Source organism: Saimiri boliviensis, chromosome 1 (assembly GCF_048565385.1).
Source record: "Saimiri boliviensis isolate mSaiBol1 chromosome 1, mSaiBol1.pri, whole genome shotgun sequence".
NCBI lineage: Eukaryota > Metazoa > Chordata > Mammalia > Primates > Cebidae > Saimiri > Saimiri boliviensis.
Genome location: NC_133449.1, coordinates 184,620,242 through 184,644,626, shown reverse-complemented (window position 1 = coordinate 184,644,626; position 24,385 = coordinate 184,620,242).

The window sequence follows — 24,385 nt, the reverse complement described above, 5'->3', positions numbered from 1 at the left end:
TTTCTCTTCCTTTTCCAATGAAATGAAGTAATTTCTCCACAGGGCCCATTATACCTAGTTAATTGATTTTCTTAATCAGACATTCTGGAAAAACAATTGAGCTTTGTGAACTTCTGGATGTTTTTCTCATTGGAGATTTGAGAGGCACACACCCACTGTTCTTTGTATTTCTAGACCATGTAATTGGAGTATATATCAAGACAGATTTTTCTTACCTTTTATTTGCATGTAATTTTCCTCCGAGTGATTTTTTTTTTCTCACTTTTTGTGTGCTTACGCTAGGCATTACAGGGAATGACAATTCTGTTTGGAGCCTGTCAAACGTAGCAATTTGAGACTGTAATGCCTAAAACTGTTATCACAGGTCCAAATGGAACTATATTATATAATTGTGATGTGTACCAACTTAGAGCAAGCTCTCTTTTTCTTAATGTAAAAAAAGACATTTGATTTGCTAACCAATTTTGTGATCATCGTAACCAGCATTTGTTTTAACTTGGCTGAAATCATGTCCAAAACCAAAGAGAAGCAATTATGAAGAGAGTGGGGATAAAGAAGGCAATAAAAATTTAAAAAAAAAATTATTTATTGTACTTTAGATTCTGGGGTACATATGCAGATCATGCAAGATTGTTGCATAGGTACATACATTGCAAGGTGGTTTGTTGTCACCATCCCTCCGTCACCTATACCTGATATTTCTCCCCATGTTATTCCTCCTCCACCCTCCCTCCCACTATCCCTCCCATAGCCCCCTCAAGCAGAATCCAGTGTGTGATGCTCTCCTCTTTGTAACCAAGTATTTCCATTGTTCAACATTAGCCTATGAGTGAGAACATGTGGTGTCTGATTTTCTGTTCTTGTGTCAGTCTGCTGAGAATGATGGTTTCCAGGTTTATCCATGTCCCTACAAAGGACACAAACTCATTGTTTTTTATGGCTGCATAGTATTCTATGGTGTATGTGTGCCATATTTTCTTTGTCCTGTCTATCATTGATGGGCATTTGGGTTGGTTCGAGGTCTTTGCTATTGTAAACAGTGCCGCAATGAACATGCGTGTGCATGTGTCTTTAAAATAGAATGATTTGTAGTCCTTTGGGTATATACCCAGTAATGGGATTGCTGAGTCAAATGGAATTTCTATTTCTAGGTCCTTGAGGAATCGTCACACTGTCTTCCACAATGGTTGAACTAATTTACACTCCCACCAACAGTGTAAAGTGTTCCTATTTCTCCACATTCTCTCCAGCATCTGTTGTCTCCAGATTTTTTAATGATCACTATTCTAACTGGCGTGAGAAGGTATCTCAATGTGGTTTTGATTTGCATTTCTCTAATGACCAGGGATGATGAACATTTTTTCATATGTTTATTGGCTTCATATATGTCTTCTTTAGAAAAGTGTCTGTTCATATCCTTCACCCACTTTTGGATTGGTTCGTTTGTTTTTTTTTTTCTTGTAAATCTGTTTTAGTTCTTTATAGATTCTGGATATTAGCCCTTTGTCAGATGGGTAGACTGCAAAATTTTTTTCCCATTCTCTTAGTTGCCAGTTTGCTTTAATGATTGTACAGAAGCTCTGAAGTTCGATTAGATCCCATTTGTCTATTTTGGCTTTTGTTGCCATTGCTTTTGGTGTTTTAGTCATGAAGTTCTTGCCTATGCCTATGTCCTGAATGGTTTTGCGTAGGTTTTCTTCTAGGGTTTTTATGGTATTAGGTCTTATGTTTAAGTCTTTAATCTATCTGGAGTTAATTTTAATGTAAGGTGTCAGGAAGGGGTCCAGTTTCTGCTTCTGCACATGGCTAGCCAATTTTCCCAACACTATTTATTGAACAGGGGATCCTTTCCCCATTGGTTGTTTTTGTCAGGTTTGTCAAAGATCAGATGGTTGTAGATATGTGGTATTGCTCCAGAGGCCTCTGTTCTGTTCCATTGGTCTATGTCTCTGTTTTGATAACAGTACCATGCTGTTTTGATTACTGTAGCCTTGTAGTATAGCTTGAAGTCCGTCAGCATGATGCCTCCAGCTTTGTTCTTTTTGCTTAGGTTTGTCTTGGCTATGCGGGCTCTTTTTTGGTTCCAGATGTAGTTTAAAGTGTTTTTTTCCAGTTCTGTGAAGATGGTCATTGGTAGTTTGATGGGGATAGCATTAAATCTATAAATTACTTTGGGTAGTACAGCCATTTTCACAATATTGATTCTTCCTAACCATGAGCATGGAATGTTTTTCCATCTGTTGTGTGTTCTCTTATTTCCTTGAGCAGTGGTTTGTAGTTCTTCTTGAAGAGGTCCTTTACCTCCTTTGTTAGTTGTATTCCTAGGTATTTTATTCTTCTGGTAGCAATTGTGAATGGGAGTTTGCTTGTGATTTGGCTCTCTGTTAGTCTGTTATTGGTGTATAGGCATGCTTGTGATTTCTGCACATTGATTTTGTATCCTGAGACTTTGCTGAAGTTATCAGCTTAAGGAGATTTTGGGCTGAGAGGATGGGGTCTTCTAAATATACAATCATGTTGTTGGCAAATAGAGACAATGTGACTTCCTCCTTTCCTAATTGACTACCCTTTATTTTTTTTTTTCTTGCCTGATTACTCTGGCCAAAACTTCTAATACTATATTGAATAAGAGTGGAGAGAGAGGGTATCCTTGTCTAGTGCCAGATTTCAAAGGGAATGCTTCCAGTTTTTGCCCTTTCAGTATGATATTGGCAGTGGGTTTGTCGGAAATAGCTTTTATTATTTTGTGATAGGTTCCATTGATATCTAGTTTATTGAGAGTTTTTAGCATGAAGTGCTGTTGAATTTTGTTGAAGGCCTTCTCTGCATCTATTGAGATAATCATGTGGTTTTTGTCTTTGGTTCTATTTATGTGGTGGATTATGTTTATAGACTTGCATATGTTGAACCAGCCTTGCATCCCTGGGGTGAAGCCTACTTGACCATGATGGATAAGCTTTTTGATGTGCTGTTACAATTGGTTTACCAGGATTTTATTGAAGATTTTTGCATCTATGTTCATCACGGAGATTGGCCTGCAGTTTTCTTTATTTGTTGAGTCTCTGCCAGGTTTTGGTATCAGCATGATGTTGGTCTCATAAAATGAGTTGAGGAGGATTCCCTCTTTTTGTATTATTTGGAATAATTTCAGAATGATTGGTACCAGCTCCTCTTTATTCATCTGGTAGACATTGGCTGTGAACCTGTCTCGACCTGGACTTTTTTGGTTGGTAAGCTGCTAATTGCTGCCTCAACTTCGGCCCTTATATTTGGTCAATTCAGGGTTTCAGCTTCTACCTGGTTTAGGCTTGGGAGGGTGCAAGTGTCCATGAATTTATCAATTTCTTCTAGGTGTACTGGTTTATGTGCTTAGAGTTGTTTGTAGTAATCTCTGATGGTAGTTTGTATTTCTGTGGAATCGGTGGTGATGTCCCCTTTATTGTTTTTTTATTGCATCTATTTGATTCTTCTCTCTTTTCTTTTTTATTAATCTGGCTAGCGGTCTATTTTGTTGATCTTTTTGAAAAACCAGCTCCTGGATTTATTGATTTTTTTTGAAGGGTTTTTTTTTTATGTCTCTACTTGCTTCATTTCTGCTCTGATCTTAGTTATTTCTTCTCTTCTGCTAGCTTTGGAGTTTTTTTGATTTCGCTCTTCTAGCTCTTTCAATTTTGATGATAGGGTGTCAATTTTAGATTTTTCCTTGTACTTGTGTGGGCATTTATTGATATAAATTTTCCTCCAGACACTGCTTTAAATGTGTCCCAGAGATTCTGGTACTTTGTGTCCTCATTATCGTTGGTTTCAAAGAACATCTTTATTTCTGCCTTCATTTCATTGTTTATCCAGTCAACATTCAGGAGCCAAGTCCATGAAGTTCTGCAGTTTTGAAGTAGTTTTTTAATCCTGAGATCTAATTTGATTGCACTGTGGTCTGAGAGACTGTTATGATTTCTGTTTTTTGGCATTTGTTGAGGAGTGATTTATTTCCAATTATGTGGTCAATTTTAGAGTAAGTGTGATGTGGTGCTGAGAAGAATGTATATTCTGTGGCTGTGGGGTGCAGAGTTCTGTAGATGTCTATTAGGTCCGCTTGTTCCAGTTCTGCATTCAAATCCTGTATATCCTTGTTGATTTTCTGTCTCGTTGATCTAATGTTGACAGTGGAGTGTTAAAGTCTCCCACTATTATTGTGTGGGAGTCTAAGTCTCTTTGTAGGTCATTTAGAACTTGCTTTATGTATCTGGGTGCTCCTGTATTGGGTGCATATACGTTTAGGATAGTTAGCTCTTCTTATTGTATTGATCCTTTCACCATTATATAGTGTCCTTCTTTGTCTCTTCTGGTCATTGTTGGTTTAAAGTCGATTTTATCTGAGACTAAAATGGCAATCCCTGGTTTTTTTTTTTTTTTTTTTTTTTTTCCTCTCCATTTGCTTGGTAGATCTTCTTCCATCCCTTTTTTTTGAGTCTATGTGTGCCTTTGCTTGTGAGATGGGTCTCCTGAATACAGCACACTGATGATTCTTGGCTTTTTACCCAGTTTGCCAGTCTGTGTCTTTTGATTGTGACATTTAGGCCATTTACATTTAACCTTAATATTGTTACGTGTAAATTTGATCCTGCCATTTTGTTACTGGTTGGTTGTTTTGCCCATTGGTCAATGCAGTTTCCTCATTGCGTCATTTGTCTTTAACATTTGGTTCATTTTTGCAGTGGCTGGTACTGGATGTTTTTTTCTGTGTTTAGTGCTTCCTTCAGGAGCTCTTGTAAGGCAGATCTGGTGGCAACGTAATCTCTCAGTAATTGCTTGTCCATAAAGGATTTTATTTCTCCTTCACTTATGAAGCCTAGTTTGGCTGGATATGAGATTCTGGGTTGAAAGTTCTTTTCTTTAATGATGTTGAATATCGGTCCCCACTGTCTTCTGGCTTGTAGGATTTCTGCCAAGAGATCTGCTGTGAGTCTGATGGGCTTTCCTTTGTGGGTGACCTGAACTTTCTCTCTGGCTGACCTTAGCACTTTTTTCTTCATTTCGATTATGGTGAATCTGATGATTATGTGCCTTGTAGTTGCTCTTCTTGAGGAGTATCTCTGTGGTGTTCTTCGTATTTCCTGTATTTGAATGTTGGCCTGCTTCGCTGGGTTGGGGAAGTTCTCCAAGATAATATTTTGAAGAGTCTTTTCCACCTTGGATTCATTTTCCCCATCCTCTTCAGGTACACCGATCAAGCATAGATTTGGTCTTTTCACATAACCCCATGTTTCTTGGAGGCTTTGTTTATTTCTTTTCACTTTTTTCTCTTTTCTTGCCTTCTCTTTCTGTTTCATGAGTTGATCTTCAATCTCTGATATCCTTTGTTTTGCTTGATCATTTTAGCTATTGAAACTTTTGTATGCTTCATGAAGTTCTCATGCTTTGTTTTTCAGCCCCATCAAGTCATTTATCTTCTTTTCTAGGCTGGTTATGCTAGTTAGCATTTCATCTAATCTTTTTTCAAGGTACTTAGTATCTTTGCATTGAGTTAAAACATGCTCTCTTTTAGCTCAGAGAAGTTTGTTATTACCCATCTTCTGAAGCCTGCTTCTGTCAGCTCATCAAAATTGTTTTCTGATCTGCTTTGTCGCCGTGCTGGTGAGTTGTGATCTCTCTGGGGAGGAGAGGTGTTCTGGACTTTGATGTTTTCATCATTTTTGCACTGATTTCCTCCAATCTTCTCTGAGTGGACATCCCTTCTTTTAAAGTTGGGGTTATTTCTCCTTTATGAGGCTTTTTCTTTTCAACACAAGTGTCAGTATGCCACTTGAGACAGTCTGTCCATTGTCTGCCTGTGGAGGCCCTGCTGGGCTGTCTCAGTCTCAGCCCAGGCTGCTATTTATTTTTCACCTGGTTTCTGTACTGCTGGAGTTAGCCCACCTTCCCAATGGCGGGCTCTTTCCCTCTGCTGAGCCCCCTGTTCCCAGATGGAGGATGTATTAACTGCGAAAGTCTCCTGGGAGAGGGACTCTGGTTGCTGGATCTTGTTGGGGAGTGCCTGTCTGGTCGTATCCTCCTCCCCACTTTCAACTCTCCCTTCTGTGGGATGGACAATTCCTGTTCACAATCTTTTTTGGTATTAGTCCAAATCTCCGCCCTCGTCTGCACTAACAAGGCACCCGTCTGGCCGGGGCTGCAGGTCTGGGCTGTTGCCTGGGTCTTTGACTCCAGGTGGTTCTAAGCAAGGCAGCGTTTTCCTGGTCTGTGTGCTGCTGAAGTCTCAGAGCAAACTGCTGTATCCGATTCAGAGAACCAAGGAGGTGATGCCACCCGCATCCTCCGTATCTGATACACTTTCCAGGTGGGGCAGTGCCCCACCTTGCCTTGGCTGGAAGCCTTTGGGCTGCTTTCGCTACCTTTTTTGGGGGTTAATCCTGCTATTCAACCAGTCCCTTTAAAACAAAACCGGTACCTTGCTCAGAGATATGGATATCACTCTGGTTCTGTCTCACTCAATGGTAGCTGCACTCTGGAGAAGCTTCATTTTGGCCATCTTCCCCTGACTCTCCCTGAAGGGATCAAATAAAACAATTTTGATATGATGTATTAATCTAAGAAATACAGAGATGTTATTGAATTACATTTTTCTCCTCAAATTTTCTTTGAATCAAGATGTGATTTAAACAAACTATTTACTAGCACTTAATATATTTAAATTTCTAAGAGTATTTGCCTAGTCCATTCTTTTTCTTCCTAGTAAGAGTAATCAGTAAATTACTCTTACTGCAATTTGGTGGCAATTAGAAGGTGACTCTAGTGCTTTGGAACAATGGTGATGCTAAAACATCTCGGCTTCTCTGTCACCAAAACAAAATAGTTATGATTGCAAGGGAGTGACTGAAAGAACACATTCATGTATGTATATGTGTATGGTAAAAGTATTGGGGCATGTGTTATATTATTTGATTAGTTCTGGGTAGCAGGAATCTGGGTAATTTTTAAAAACTCTGTTTATTTTTTATTTTCAATCACTAGATATAAACATAAATATAGATGACTACTTAATCTCTATGTCCAGCTTCAACATCTTGAAGAAATCAGCTCTTATCATCTCTAATCTACATAGTCTTCCATGGGATTTTAGGTACACTCAAAGATTCCAAGCTCAACTGATTATAATATCCCCAGATTCCTCTAGTTACCATATTTCTACTTACATAGTTATTTTCCTTTCAGCTATCCAAATCTGAAGGCTGGCAAATCTCACTCTCGCTTTCTGGTCTCTTGCTTCTCATAAGTAATCAGTCAAGTCTAATGGGTACCATCACCTCACAGTCCCCTCTCACAGACTTCCCCTCTGTTATCTGTAGGACTAATACCAAGTTCTCTGTTATTTCTTATGCTAACTCTCACAATAAGCAATCAGTTAATTAGTCAGCTCTTAAAACTTATTTTTCCTCTCAAGTTAAGACATTTGTAAAGTTTTAGACACAGTTCTGTCACAACCTCAATTGAAGGTAAACATATTATCAGATAGAGAATTTTTCTTAGATGTGCTAACTAATGGTAAACAATTCTCCAATCTGTGAATTATTTTTGTGGAAACTATAGGCATTTTGAGCCATAATCTTCATAAAGGATGATTAAGCCTACATAAAAATTCCAAATAGTGCCAATTTGCCATACCTGGTATTATAAACATACTTTGGTTTTTTGGTGTTTTTTTTTTTCACACTTTTCACTAAAATTTAAAATAATTGAATGAAAGATTGAAGAAATTATTTTATAAAGCTTATCAATACAGCCAAATCTAGTAAGCATTGTAACTGAAATCATGTTGATGTTCAATGGGCTTGATAAAGGAAGATGAATTTGTTGAAAGTCGACCGTGAATGAAAAATGAATTGTGACATGGCAAACATTCCCCACATGAATTTCTAGGGTCAGCTTTGTAGCTGAGTACCTGATCAATGCAAGTTTTACTGTAAAGAGCCAAATGGATCCAGTCATGGATATCTTTCTTCATCTCTAAGCAGTTCATAACAAAGGTATTTTTTAAAAAGTGTATTTTATATGGACCACACTTAAAATCTTTTTGTTAAGAAGAAAATTAGGTCATTGAAATATTCAGAAACTGAATTGTTATGTAATAATCAAATGTAGATATTCTAGGCACTTCCTGTGTCTCTAGGGGCTATTAAGAAGGCAAAAAGAAATTTACATTAGAAAATCAAAGAAACATATGCTGACTTTCCTGCTTCAGAGTCCACCAACATCATCTGAACTCAGCAAAGCCACAAAAGATAGGAGATCTTCTACACTGATTAAAACTTACCTAAGGAGACTACTGTTAGTGAATTCTATTCTACCTGAAATTCTCTACATTTTGCATTCAAATTTAAACATAAATATGATTTACAAAACCATTAAAATATTCAAATGCAACGTATGTTCTCTTTTTCTCCTTCTAACATAGAAACAAAAATCTTTAAAATTTTTGAAATTCAGTCTGGTGATGATTATTGAATTAAGACCGTATTTAGAACATTTTTTAAAATTTAGGAACGTTTTCTATTTTTGTTTTACTATCAAGATGTTCAGAATGGGAAAATGAAGTGTTTTTTTTTTTTTTCCTCAAAAAACAAAACAACAAAACACATATGGGTCTTCTGGGAAGATAGCCTTACTATCCTTATTTATGAATAATTTTTTTGAAGGAAACAGTAGCAAACTCTAAATGATAATTTGATCTTCAGGCTATCAACTAACTCTGCCCAGACTATCCTCCATTAACATATATATATATATACACACACATATATATTTTGAGGTGGAGTCTTGCTCTGTCACTGGCTGCAACCTCTGCATCTTGGGTTCAAGCGATTCTCCTGCCTCAGCCTCCTGAGTAGTTGGGACTACAGGTGCATGCCACCATGCCCAGCTAATGTTTATATTTTTAATAGAGACGTGGTTTCACCATGTTGACTAGGATGGTCTCAATCTCTTGACCTCCTGATACGCCCACCTTGGCCTCCCAAAGTGCTGCTGGAATTACAGGCATGAGCCACCGTGGCTGGCCTCCATTCACATACATCTTTAATTTCACATTGTAAGGATGGTGACAACAAAGCTTTTTATCTTGAAATATAATGTTCTTTCATAGTAACCTAACTTGAAAATCAGTGGAGACTTTTGCTGTGTTCAAGTAGTTCTTTCTCTGTGTTAGCTTTGGAAAATATTGGTTGGCAGCTATATTTTTACAGTCTTATTTATATGTAATAGAGCAAGTAGAAGATCATAGAAATCTAAGCTTGGAACCATTTCTACCTGTATGAAGCTATCTCACATATTCCTTGAATTTAGATAAGTAGTACATAGTCTATGTGTTAGTAAAGCAATTAAAAACATCATTTTTCTACTTTTGACTTTTTATTTTAAAATATCCTGAGGAAATAATCAATGGCAAGATCACAGAAGGAAAAAAGTCAATAAAGCCGCTAATGATTTAAAATAAGTGGTGTAATTTTGAGTGTAAATACAAAATACATTTTAAAATCACAGGTGAAAGTGTTCATATTTCATATTTATCATGCTGTGTTAATTTATATTTGTGTTTTCATTCTAGAAATGGAAGTACTACAAAGCCTTAGGCTGAAAAGTTCTGATTATTAGCAATGATAGTAAGGATTGTTCATAATATTCAATATTGAACAGAAAAATATCTTAGATTTTTATTGGCTCTGCTGTTTTTGTAGTACAAATGCAAGCTACCTAAAGAAATGAGATGTGTCAAGTAGTGCATTAAACATGGCCTCTTGAAAACATAGGGAATGATTATTTCTGCAAGTTTCAGTTTGCAGCGGCAACATATGCAGTGGCAGCTGAGCACTGGAGCTTGGAGACCAGGGATCTTTAGGAACCCAAATGAAACTGTGACTTGCATGCAAAGTGCTAAAGAATCACTTTTCCCTAGTTCTAAATTATGCTGAGACTTCTAGGGGATAAAAAAGACAAAGAAACATATTGTATTCCCAACCTGATGATCTTTAACAGAAAGCTAAGCAAATTAAGATGAAATTAATTATATGAAAAATATCAAATAGTATTGAAAAATTCTTCTTTTCTGCAGCAGGCAGTGTAGTGTCAGCTACATTTCTTTGCTCATTAAAAAATATCATTTTTATTGTGTCTTCTCAACATTATCAAAAGATTCAACACCATAGTGAAAGATCAAGGAGAAAATTTATTCCTCAGGTGTTGACTCTGTTCCCAAGTCACTCAAGCATTGCTGCATTCCTCTGTGGCAGCCTCAGAACACTCAATTCAATTATAAGCTGCAGCCATGAGGGATCATGTTTTAATCTGTGTATAAACAAAGGAATAAAATAAAAACATCACATTTACAAATTCTAAAGATGCTGTTTTTTAATAATCTGAAACCAGGAATTATTGCAATCATTTACTTGATTCCCATAATGGGAAGAAATAGCACATCTGCATGTAAAGCCAGGCATCCTCCCTACAAATGACATACAATTAATGTGAAAATCACCACCCACTAGAAGCAAAAGGAAGACATCTAAAAATGCCATACGGTTGTGTATTTAACAATAGCTGTCATGTATTAAAAGACGCACGTTTTCACAGTATTGCTTTTCCAAAGAACCTGATTCATTTTGTTTCCTGAAAATAAGAAGAGAATCAGAAAAAGTGAGCTCAGCTTTCTGGCCATGGTCTAGCCCCATTTTAGGTAGGTTTCTGGAATCTAAATGCAGTACCATAATTCTGCATGTCATGTTTTTTTGTGTGTTTTTTTTTGTTTTTTGTTTTTGGAAAATAAAATTGCTTTGGGGAAGAATGGTTGCCACAGTCAGTGTGCTAGTATCTAGATGTAAACAATAACCCATAAAATCCTCTCACAATCTAATGACTTGTAACCCACCTGCCAGCTACCTGAATCATTTAGTATACCTCAATAAAAACTGTATTACTTTAACACTAAATGTGATTAAGGTTTTATGCTGGCACTCAATTATAGCTCTCTGCATTTTGTTGTTGTTGCATTTCCTTTGAGCATCAGTTTTGCATATTTTGAAAAACAGCAAGAGATATTAGAAATTGTATAACATAGCCCAGGGGTCCCCAGTCCCAATGGGCTGGTATGAATAGGGCCACACAGCAGGAGGTGAGCAGCGGGTGAGCATTACTGCCTGAGCAGCGCCTCCTGTTAGATCAGCAATGGCATTAGATTCTCATAGGAGTACCAAACCTATTGTGAACTGTGCATGTGAGAGTTGCCTGCCCCTTCTGAGAATCTAAGCTAATGCTTGATGATCTGAGGATCTGAGATATAAATTTCATCTCTAAAGTACCCGCCCCCCAGCCCCACATCCCACCCCCACCTCCCTCTACCTCCCATGGAAAAAATGTCTTCAACAAAACCATTCCCTCATCCCAAAAAACTGGGGACCACTGATGTTGTCTATAAATAACGATGATATTTTTCAAATTTGTGGGACAAACACAAACCTCTTACTGGCCTCTATTTCCTTGCAACATTCCAAGAGAAGGAGAATTCTCCCATCAGAAAATGATCAGTCTGCATTATTGACATGCTGGTATTTGTCCATAGGGGATGGAGGGGTATATTTAGTTAATTAATCATAGGAAAAAAGTCTGTAGAACCAGATAGATGCATAGCCAGATGACCTTTTATTGTCCTTCAAACAGGTAAAAATGAGCAGTGATTCCTGTTACTAGGAAATAATCAATCTTTTTTTTTTTTTTAAGAATAGAATTAATATTATTGTGAGCTTTCATCTGTAACAGAGAAGTGATAATTCGTTCATGTTTGAAAGATACTCCCTCAGTGTTTAAGTCAATAATCAGCCAAATGGGAAGATTGCAGCCATGCTTGGTGCAGACTTACTACCATTAGTGCCTATCTTTTTGGACCCGAAGAACTTAACTGTGTTGGTCATGGGTCTTACTTAGGGTTGGTAAAACCATTTAGCTGGGCTATATTTACTAAAGTCTGATAGGCAACAGAATGAGACCAATTCATGTCAAAAATTCACATTTAAAGTGAAACTCAACCATGGCTGAGTCTTACATTTGGTTCCTTCTCAACTGTAAAGAAATGGAACAACATCTAGGGAGATTATCCATTAAAGGAATGCACTTTAAACAACTGTATTTAAAAGGGGAAAAATTCAGTTCACTGTGTAGAAATGGAAAATATTTCACTTCAGTATTTATTTCTCTTATATGTGTATGAGATAATGCTAATATGCTTAATAAATAATATGAATGACATAAATTAATATAGGCATAAATGAATACTAATGCCTAGAGAAAATGAGTGATTTGACTTGCTTTATTGATTGCTTTACAAATTATATTTACTGTCATATAGAAATTGTGGCTGCTTTGAACACGGCCAGTTAATTTGCTACATTAATCTGATGATAACAGAGCTTACTTTCTCCGAATCTTATCCAAAGTAAACACGCCTGAATTTTCCACTACGGTGGTAGTACTGAAATGTTCCCACTTCAGCAAAACTATTAATATCTACTGACCAAAAACATAATTGTAGCAATAATTCTCCACTAAGAAATTTAATTACTACTTCCAGGTACGAGAGCACAACTTTAAGTATAACTTAAACTTTCAACATGGCTCAAAAATTTCAAAAATCACTGCTTAAAGAAAACCATATAACTCAAAAGTACCTATTCAAGATCTTGCTGTAAATAAGTGCTCTATATCTGTCTTATCACCAAGTAGAGTTAGGATAGAGGTGCGTTGCTGGTGAAGTGTGGTGTAAAATTGACTCCAGTATATGAAAGGCAACTTTTATTGAAAATTGGAGATAACCTCTGAAAATCTTTAGTTATAAACAATCTGAGACCTCTGCCGTTTTTGTTGAAAACTTCTGTGTTATATGCACCACGGGAGGGAGATATATTGACATCAAAATGGAAATCCTTGAGCCTTGCTCAGTTAGTACAGAAAATGCAATCCAACTTTCTTTAGTTGATGTTTCATTAATAAAAATGGAAAAGAAACCTTCCATGAACTTGTAATTAGTTTACCATGCCAAGTGTTGACAAAAGCTCGAGTTCAACACTCTGGATTTCCCCTATGCTTGGCTGAATGAGAACAGTTCCTGGTGGCAATCATGCTGGGTCATGAAACTTAATTGTGCTTTGTGAGGGTGAAAATTCTCCATTTCTGAGCAGGGAACACTGCTGCATGACGGATGAATGTTAGAAATGCGGGATGCCGTGCTGTTTCATCTCTGTCACTGGATATTTATTCTGACTCGGCTTCTAAATTATTCATTTTCTTTAAGCAATCAATATTAATAATCTGATTTGCTCCCTGGCATTTTTAGTCACACTTCTGTTTAACCGACTGTAAATAAAGGTCACTTGGAGGCTTCCTGCTGCTGTTCAGAAGGTCCTTGCCTAATTAATTCCCGACACTTTTTTTCCCTATGACTGTGATTAGCAGTTGCAATCAGGTTGAGCAATTAGCTGCCTCCTTGCACTGTGATTTGCTCAGTGCGGCCCCCAAGATGAGGCTCCATTCGGTCATTCAGTCTTTACTCTAAAAAGAAGCTTGAGTAGGGAGGGTTTATTTTTCACTTCAAGGTTTACAAATTTGCAGATAATTATAGAGGAGATTATTAAGGCCATCTGCCAGCTGCTTTAGTCATCTCCCTGTCTAGGGTCCTCAAATCCTGAGCACCTTGGGGAGAGTGCAGCTTGCCGGTGTTCTGGAACTAGAAAAGTTGCGGTTGCAATCCAGGCCTCCCCTTTTACAAGCTCTTTGACCATGGGCAAGTTATTTACTGTCTCTGTCAATTAAGAGAAGTCTTCCCTCAGGGTTTATAGTGAACATTAAATGATGCTAAATTTCACAAATGGATTCAACCAATGTTTATTAAGAATCAGAAAGTTCCAGGTGTAGGCTGTTTTGAAGAACATAGGTATGATGGTGGTAGAGAAAGAGAATGAGTATGTAAGCAAACAAGTAAATCCGTAACTTGTGACTAACCATGTGAAGGAAAATGAGAGAGAGAATGTAACTTTAGATGGGGTGGTTCAGGAAAGCCTTGCTGAGGAAGATCATTAAGTTTTATGTATTCCAGGAGCAGACAGAGTGTGTACATCTGCAGTGTAGTGAACTCTAGCTCAGCAGGTGGAGGGCATGGTAGTAGACAGAGGTAAGGTGGTGTCTTTGGCCAGCTCACTCATTCAGGGGACAGAATTGCAGAGTGGTTGTGACTGGATTCAAATCCCAGCTCTTCCATTTATTAAATTCTTGACACTGAGCAAATTATTTAATCTCTTTATGTCTGCTTTTTCTACCTCAGAAATTTGTTGAAGGCACTAAACAGGATTGTATAAAACATTCAAATAAGCTTTGAAAACATTAAGCATCTAATGATGCTAAATATTATCATTGGATACTGATAAAAAGATTGTATTACGTTGAGTATGATGAGAGGGCTCTGGAGTGCCTTTAAATATTTTTTTAAAGTCAGGGTGACTATAGCATGAAAAATAATATTGAAAGAGAACAAGGGGAAAATGAAGATTCTGATTGGAAGGCTATATTCTAGCTCTAAGTTGACAAAGTGGACACGGAAAGATGTAAAATGAGATAACACAGTCCATGCATCCAACATACAGTAAGAGCTCCATAAATATTAGTTATCATCACTCTGATAATTTCCCATTAATTGCCCTTTATGTACTTGTACCAGGTGATGATATGTACTTAGCTTTTACTTAGATTATACATTGCTTAATGTACAAGAAATGTAATTATTCATCTAAACTATTCATTTTTAGTGATCCTAGTAGTGTCAGATATCTGTGAGCAAATAGGTTATGTGAGTATTCGTTTTGGGCAAGTTTTTAAAAATATGAAAAAGCTGGGAGGCAGCCTAAAAGAACGGTTTCATGTGTTATGTCAGGTTGTGGCTGGCAATGAAGTAACTCAAAACTGGCAGAATGGGAAGTGGATGATAAGTAGTGGTGAGAAGTGTGAGGTCTAAAGTAGTGAAGGACAGTGATCTAGGTTAGGAACAAGGCAGGACCCACTATGGTTGGGAGCAGGTAAGATTCAGGAATGAGGGGGATGCAAATGAGGAGCAACCCAGGTCAAAGCAGTCAAGAGATAGGATTCACTTATTGTATTCATTCATTTAACAGTTATTTGTTGAATGCCTACTCTATGTCTATTCACTCGTCCGGGAACTGGGGATTCGGATACAAAGGACAAAAATCTGTGGCCTCATGAAGCTTATATTTCTGAGAGTTAAAGCAGATAACAAGTGGTAAATTAATAAGTTGCTATGTCAAAAAATGATAAGAAAAACACAATAGAAATACGGTACTGTTTAATGGCTTTCACATACGCTGATGAGATAGAAGCTATTGGAGGGTTCTGAGTGGAGGAGTGACGTGATTTATGTTTTAAAATGATCCCTCTGACTCAGAATTAGACTGTAGGGTCAAAGATCAGTTTGGAGGTTATTCTAAAACTCCTGATGAGAGAATATAGTGACTTGAACATGAATGGTAGCAGAAGAGGGGCTGAGAAGTGGCATGATTCTGGACATAATTTGCATATAGAGCCAATTGGATTTACTCCTGACTGGGACGTAGATGTGAGAGAAAGAGGCAAGTCTTCAGCAGTGTGCTAGAACCAGCTCACACCAGCTTAGAAGAGCTGATTGTGCCATCTCTTCTTAATTATGCTCACAGTGAAGTCACGCTGGTAGCTTAAAAACATAAAATGAGAGAACATTTACATTATGGAAATCAGTAAGTAATCTCTTTCTCTCCTCAAATGTATGTGTATGTATATAAATGCACATCATTGACCTTTCAATAACGTGGATTTGAATTATGCAAGTCCACTTATATGTGGAATTTTTTTCAGTAAATATACTGGAACATTTTTTGGAGATTTGCAGGAATTTGAAAAACCTTGCAAATTAATTGTGTAGCCTAGAAATATAAAAAATGTTAAGAAGGTAGGTATATCATGGGTGGATAAAATATATGTAGACACTTTTCTCTTTTATCTTTTACTGCCATAAAATATATACAAATCTATTTTTAAAAGTTGCATTTTATCAGGTATTATGCACACACAGACTTTACATGGTGTCATTTAGGCAAGAGAAATGTAAGCAAAGATAAAGAGGCACCACTGAATTATAACTGCATAAAATTAACTGTAGTACATACTGTAACTGACTACTGTAATAATTTTGTAGCTGTCTCCTGTTGCTGTTGTGGAGAGCTCAGGTGTTGCAATATCTGCTTAAAATACTCTAATGCTAATAATCTCTGCATGAGCAGTTTGTCTCTCCAGTAAAATGCTTATTGCAATTAGAAGTGATTCTCGTGGTTCTCACATATTTTTCACTGTATTTAGTGCAGTACTGTAAACCTTACATAACACCATAGGACCCATATGGAGTGCCACTAGTGATGCTGAAAGTGCTCTCAAGAAGCAGAGAGAAGTTATGGCATTATGAGAAAAAAGTTGAATTGCTTGATATGCACCACAGATTGAGATCTGTAGCTGTGATTGTCCACTATTTCAAGATAAATGCATCCAGCATATGGGCCATTGTAAAAACAGAAAAGAAAATTCATGAAGTTGCACACCAGCATGCAGGTAAACTTCGCACCGTTTGTGAAATATCATTTAATTTCACATTAAAAATGCAGCTTTTATGTGGGTGCAGGAATGCTATAAAAAAGCATATGTATAGACTCTAATATGATGCAAAAAAAGCAAAGTAATTGTATGACAACTTAAAGCAAAAGGAAGGTGAAGAATCTAAAGTTAGAGAATTTAATGCCAGCAAAGGATGGTTTGATGATTTTAGAAAGAGGTTTGTCTTAAGCAATGTCAAGATAGCAAAAAAAAAGAAGCTTCTGCCAACTAAGAGGCTGCAGACAAATTTTTAGACACTATTAAGAAAATCACTGAGGAGAAAGGATATCTCCCTGAACAGGTTGTTTAATACAGACAGGAGTGCTCTATTTTGGAAAGAAAGTGCCACAAAATCCATTTATTATTAAGAAAAAAATATCAAGCACCAGGATTTAAGGCAGGAAGGGATAGGCTAACTGTACTATTTGGTGTCAACCCAGTTGGCTTTATTATCAGAACTGCCCTATTTATAAAGCTGCCAACCCCTGAGTTTTTAAGGGAAAGATGAACATCAGATGCCAGTCTTAAACTGTACAACAAGAAGACTGAACAATGAGAATACTTTTTCTGGACTGGTTGTGTGTTGATGCTTTGTCCCTAATGTCAGGAAGTACCTTGCCAGAAAGAGACTGTCTTTTAAAGTTCTTCTGATACTGAACAATGCCCCTGGCCATCCAGAACACCAGGAGTTCACGACTAAACTGTTGAAGTGGTCTATTTCCCCCCAAACACAATATCTCAAATTGAGCCTCTAGATCAGGGGCCACTGAATTTAAGGCCTGTTACACAGGGTATCTTTGGAAAGTATTGTCAATGCTATGGAAAAGAGCTCTGATAGAAAAAACATCACGAAAGCCCGGAAGGATTATACCATTGAAGATGCCATCATTGTTATAGAAAAAGCCTTGAAAGCCATCAAGCCTGAAACAGCAAATTCCTGCTGGATAAAACTGTATCCAGATGTAGTGCATGACTTCACAAGATTTATGACAGAGCCAATGAAGAAAATCACGAAAGAGATATGGCAAAAAGGTGACAGATGAAGGGTTTCAAGCTATGGATCTTGGAGAAATTTAAGATTGACTAGACACTACGCCCAAGGGAATTAACAGAAAGTGGCTTCAGGGAGATGAGTGTTTCCAAGCCAGTGCCAGATAATAAGAAAAAAGACACAGAAGAAGGAGTGTTAGAAAACAAACTGACATTAGGCAATCTGACAGGAGGATTCCAATTACTCAAGACTGCTTTTGATTTCTTTTATGACATAGACCCTTCTATGATATACACACTGAAAATAAAGCAATGACAGAAGGGTTGGTACCTTACAGTACCATTTTTAGAGAAATGTAAAAGCAAAAAAATAATGACAATCTATTTCTATAAAGTTACATAGAGTTTGCCTGCCTCTCCTGCCTCCTCTTCCACCGCCTCCATGTCTTCTGCCTCTGCCACCCCTGAGACAGGTGAACAAACCCCTACTCTTGTTCCTGCTCCTCAGCCTACTTAAAGTAAGGATGAGGATGAAGAACTTTATGATAATCCACTTCCACTAAATGAATAGTAAATATATTCTTTCTTCCTTAGGATTTTCTTAATTTTTTCCTTTCTCTAGCTTACTTTCTAGAAACAAACAAAATATAACATACAAAATATGTGTTAATTGAGTGTTTATGTTTTTAGTAAGGATTCCTGTCAACAACAGGCATTAGTAGTTAAATTTTTGAGGAGTCAAAGTTGTATATGGATTTGTGACGGTACAAGGGATTGATGCCCCTAACCACTACATTGTTGAAGGGTCAAATATGTGTGTGTGTTGAAGGGTCAAATGTGAGTGTATACACACACATATATATATATATGAATGAAAAAACATATATATATATATACATACACATGCACACATATGTATACATACATACTTTTGTTTCTGAAGGGTTTGGTTGTGAGGTACTTCACTAGATAATTCAAAAGTTATGCTAACATTTTTGGCCTGAGAATTTGGAAAATGGAGTTGCTGTTAACTAAGGTGGGGAAAACTTTGAGAGGATCACATTGATGAGGTGAAAAGCTGGAGTTAAACTTTGGATGTCTTCTGGGGTTGAAGGTTTAAATTTGGGAGTCATTAGTACATACAGGGGTCTTAAATGCAGAGGCCTGAATGAGATTGCCTGGAGAAGGTGATCACCAGGGGAAACTCAAAGACTGGTCTCTGGAGCACTTAGATATTACACGTTGAGGAGGGACCAGCAGAGGAGACTGAGAAGCACGCACCTATGAGAGATGCATAATTTTAAAGGTCAGCCATGTCATCAAAGTGAATGTAATCATTCAGCAGAAAATAATACCTTCTGTCATCATCTTTTAGACCCTCTGCTGGGCCTGAATGGAAAACATATTTTGGGAATGGGGTTGGTATTGAAGGTAGTGTTCTTGGTCTGCAAAGTAAGTGGAAGGCTATTCTATACTGAAGGCGATATATATATCCACGGGTCGGCACCAGTAATAACTGGAGCAGCTACAAAGAACTTAGAGTTCCTGGAAAGCAAATATTTGTTTGGGAGAGTTTGCATTTTATCGGAAACAACTTAAAGACACACCAAATTCCTTTTGGTGAATTATTCTCCCCAGAGTGTCTAAATGGACATACTTGAGAAAGTTGTACTTTCCTAAAAAAATCTTACCATTAAATGGCTGAAGAAGGTGCCCATTTTTACTTATGGCACTGGAGAGTCCTCTTTTCCTGACAGCTGCAAGCCACAGTATGTGTGCCTCTGCAAGAGCAGAGTTTCCTTTGCCTTTCTGTTCTGTTGAGCTGTTCATTTAATCTTGCAGGGGATCTGACAGCTTTCTCTAGCTCCATAGCATTTCTTTAGAACTCAATGAGAAGGACAGAAAGAGAGAAGAAAAAATGCTGATGGCAGCTCCCAGGCAGAGATCTGTTATGGGCTATGTGAGTAAAGTCTGTCTGTTTCCAAAGTGGTCGGAATTTAGGACTAGAAGTAGCAATTCCAACAATCTGTCTTTATGACAGTTCAGCTAATGAATGCAAGTGTTCAGTATAACCCAATTTACTGGACAGTGGATGATTCATATCGTTGAGATGTGTTACAGAAAATGTCAAGTGCTTTTAATTTATGGACTGCAGATACAGTTCATGTGGCTAAATTCTCTTCTTCCTGACACAGAGAACAGGTGATGGGTATTTCCAATATATGCTATGTGGATAAGAAAAACATTTTGACCATCTACACAATATTGTCCTCCAATAAGCTCAATTTTATGCTAATTAGATAAAAGATTCTATTCACCCAACTGGACTTCTTCTCTAGTGACACCACAAGACAGAAGACCTGCTAGGGAAGTTGCTTCCACATGGGACCCTGTCACTAATGGAACTTGTCACCTCTTTCTCACAAGCAATGTCTGTAGAGTTCATTTCCAGAGGGCCCTCTTCTTCTGTTCCAAACTCTCAGGCATTGACCACTCAAGCCTGTACATTTCAGGTCTCTCCTGCCAGCAGACATCTGCTTGGCCTCTCTAATGATACTCACAAATATCCTATAATCAGAAAATAAGAGGCTAATTTAGATTCTGGATTCCAGGACTAATAGAAGTTCTTTGTTCCATAGTATTTTCTGTGAGGATGAACATCTATGTTTGCACTACCCAATATAATAGTCGTTAGGCACATGTGGCTTTTGGGCAAGTAAAATGTGGGTAGTTTGACTGAGGCTATGAATTTTTCCTTTATTTTGTTCTAATCAATTAATTTTTTTTTTTAAAGACGAGATTTCACCATGTTGGTCAGGCTGGTCTTGAACTCCCGCTCAGGTGATCTGCCTGCCTTAGCCTCAAAGTGCTTGGATTACAGGTGTGAGCCAACGCGTCTGGCCGAGCCACTGTGCCGGCCAATTAATTTAAAATTTTTAATGACCTAATAGACCTAGTAATTATCATATTAGATTGCCAATAGAAGTAAGGCCTCCTGGGCCTTTTTCCTGAGCCTGAAAAATCTAATTCAGTTCTCATTGGAAACTCCCAACTTTGAGATATTCTCTAGGAATTGCAGTAGACACAACCTTACTTGAGAGAAATCTATTGTCCCAGCAGTTGGACTTGGAGAACCTTGTATCCACTCCATCTCCAAGGTACCAGCCATTCTTGCATCTTAATTGTCCACGTATTAGTTTTGGAGTTTAGGACTTGAAGTTGTTTGACTCCAGGGATCCTCATTCTTGTTCTAATTTAGGCCAAATAATTTCCTGGGGTGTGATTCTATAAATGTGAATGAATGACACCCTCTGAAGTTGTGTGACATTGGTATGTACACAAGATATTTGGCAGTTTTCTAGACTCGAGATAATTTGCTCCCCTGCTTTTTGGGCTCTCCTGCTTTCTCATATAGTCATGAGTCAGGGAAGGGGAAACAGTCCTAGAGGCAGAGTGAGGGTGTGGGATCCCACCTGAACTGTGACTGCACCTCATCTTGGATAAGTTGCTTTCTAGCCATCCTGTGTGTGTACAGCCTGTCTAGTTGCTTCATCCCACATGTTTCTCAAGAAAGGAGAATATCTGAAAGCCAAGAGTGATTTACTGTGTAGTCCAAGGCCAGTCACCCAGATTTCTTAACCCAGCACCTCTCTTGTTGAGATTTCTTTTGTCTGTGGACTTATTTATTTTTATTTTTTATTGTATTTGGGCTTTGGGGTATATGTGCACATCCTGCATCCTGCAGGATTGTTTGCATAGGTACATACATGCCATGGTGGTTTGCTGTCTCCATCCCTGTGCCTCCCCCTGCAATTCCATGCATCACCTATATCAGGCATTTCTCCCTGTGCTATTCCTCCCCATCCTCCCCACCCTCCTTCACTCTCCGTTCCCTCCCCTCCCGTTCACTCTCCACCTTACCCTGTGAGTGTTGTTCCCTTCCCTGTGCCCATGTGTTCTCATTGTTCATCACCCAGTTATGAATTAAAACATGTGGTATTTGGTTTTCTGATCTTGTGTCAGTTTGCTGAGAATGATGGTTTCTAGATTCATCCATGTCTCTAAAAAGGACACAAACTCTTCATTTTTTACGATTGCATAGTATTCCATGATGTATATGTGCCATATATTTTTTTTTGTCTAGCCTATCATTGATGGGCATTTGGGTTGGTATCAGGTCTTTGCTATCATGAACAACACCACAATGAACATACATGTGTATGTGTCCTTGTAATAGAACAATTTACAATCCTTTGGGGATATATCCAGTAATGGGATTGCTGGGTCAAATGGAATTTCTATTTCTAGGTCCTTGAGGAATCGCCACACTGTCTTCCACAATGGTTGAACTAATTTACACTCCCACCAATAGTGTAAAACTGTTCCTATTTCTCCACATCCTCTGTAGCATCTGTTGTCTCTAGATTTTTTTATGATTGCCATTCTAACTGGCATGAGATGGTATTTCAATGTGGTTTTGATTTGCATTTCTCTAATGATCAATGATGATGAGCATTTTTTCATATGTTTGTTGGCTTCGTGTATGTCTTCTTTTGAAAAGTGCCTGTTCATATCCTTTGCGCCCTTTTGGATGGGTTTTTTTTTTTTTTTTTTTCTTGTAAATCTGTTTTAGTTCTTTGTAGATTCTGGATAGTAGCCCTTTGTCAGATGGGTAGATTGCAAAAATTTTTTCCCATTCTGTTTGTTGCTGGTTTACTCTAATGATTGTTTCTTTTGCTGTGCAGAAGCTCTTAAGTTTAATTAGATCTCATTTGTCTATTTTGGCTTTTGTTGCCATTACTTTTGGTGTTTTAGTCATGAAGTTCTTGCCTATGTCTGTGTCCTGAATGGTGTTGCCTATGTTTTCTTCTAGGGTTTTTATGGTATTAGATCTTATGTTTAAATCTTTAATCCATCTGGAGTTAATTTTTATATAAGGTGTAAGGAAGGGGTCCAGTTTCTGCTTCCTGCATATGGCTAGCCAGTTTTCCCAATACCATTTATTAAACATGGAATAATTTCCTTATTGCTTGTTTTTGTCCAGTTTGTCAAACATCAGATGGTTGTACATGTGTGGCATTGCTTCTGAGACCTGTGTTCTGTTTCATTGGTCTATATCTCTGTTTTGGTACCAGTACCATGCTGTTTTGATTACTGTAGGTTTGTAGTATAGTTTGAAGTCAGTTAGCGTGATGCCACCAGCTTTGTTCTTTTTGCTTAGGATTGTCTTGGCTGTGTTGGCTTATGAAGAAGAACACTGGCTTGGGAGTCTCATGCTCTGAATTCCTGAGTCCTGGATTTCCCATCTGTTTGGTAACTCACCTTCTCTGAACTTTAAGTTGGGAGAATCAAATACAATGACTGGTGTGCAATATTATTAAATACATTAGTAAGACCAGAAACCAAAATTTCATCCTATAAGCTTTGATTGCTGTCTTTAGGAACAAAGTTTATCTCTGGAGATCCAGAGACTGGAATGGAGTCAAGACAAACTACACTGCCTCTTACTCTCTCCACCACGTTGGAGAGACCAGTGGTGGCTCACAAGTGGCTTTAGTATCTACTCTCACTACAACTGTGAAAAAGTTTCACTGTGAACTGGTTACTGACTTACTGAGGCCAACGAGGCAGAACACCACCATACACAAGTTACATGAAGTCACTTATAGATAGGTAGCAAGAGACAACAGATACCTAGGACTTACTGTGAGCCAGCCCTCAAGGCTCAGGAAAGCTACCCCAGGTTGATTGGAGATTTGACTGCATGTGTTACACTTGCACAACAACTGACTGACTCTGAAAGGTAGCCTGCTCTGGGTTTTATATTTTGGTGGTCACAAGACCCACAGGGCTAAAGCATTGAAAGACATCCTGTTATAGAGTGCGAGGGTACCAAAACAGAGCACAGGTGTATTAATCCATTCTCATGCCACGAATAAAGACATACCCAAGAGTCAGTAATTTATAAAGGAAAGAAGTTTAATTGATTCATAGTTTTGCAGAGCTCAGGAGGCCTCAGGAAACTTACAGTCATGATGGAAGGGGAAGAAAACACATCCTTCTTCATATGGCAGCAGTAAGGAGAAGTACAGAGTGAAGGGGAGGGGAAGCCCCTTATAAAACCATCAGATCTTGTGAGAACTGACTCACTATGATGAGAACAGCATAAAGCTAACCACCCCAATGATTCAATTACCTCCCACCAGGAACCTTCCATGACATGTGGGGATTATGGAAACCACATTTAAGATGAAATTTGGGTGGAGACACAGCCAAACCATATCACCAGGCTTTTCCAACCAGGTTCCACCTTTTTTGAGAATGTTCATTTCCAGCACATTCTCCAGTTATTCTTGAGAAATTCAAGCAAGAAAGTAGGGACAACTAGATCAGTTCAGGCCACCAGGAGGACTGTCCTGGGCAGCTTTCATGGAGACTCCTACAGCACCTTTGCTTACTTTGTCAACCTCTTCAACATAATTTTGTCTCTAGCTGCCCCAATCAGTTCTTCAACTGCTTCAGCTCCTGTGACCCAGATGACATGGAGGTGAATAAGAATGAGAGCCCATTTGATGACACTGGCTACTTAGGCTTCAAAGGACTGATACAGGGCTGAATTATCAGCACAAAATACAGGACCCATCTGTGGTGCATGAGTTGCAGGCATCCC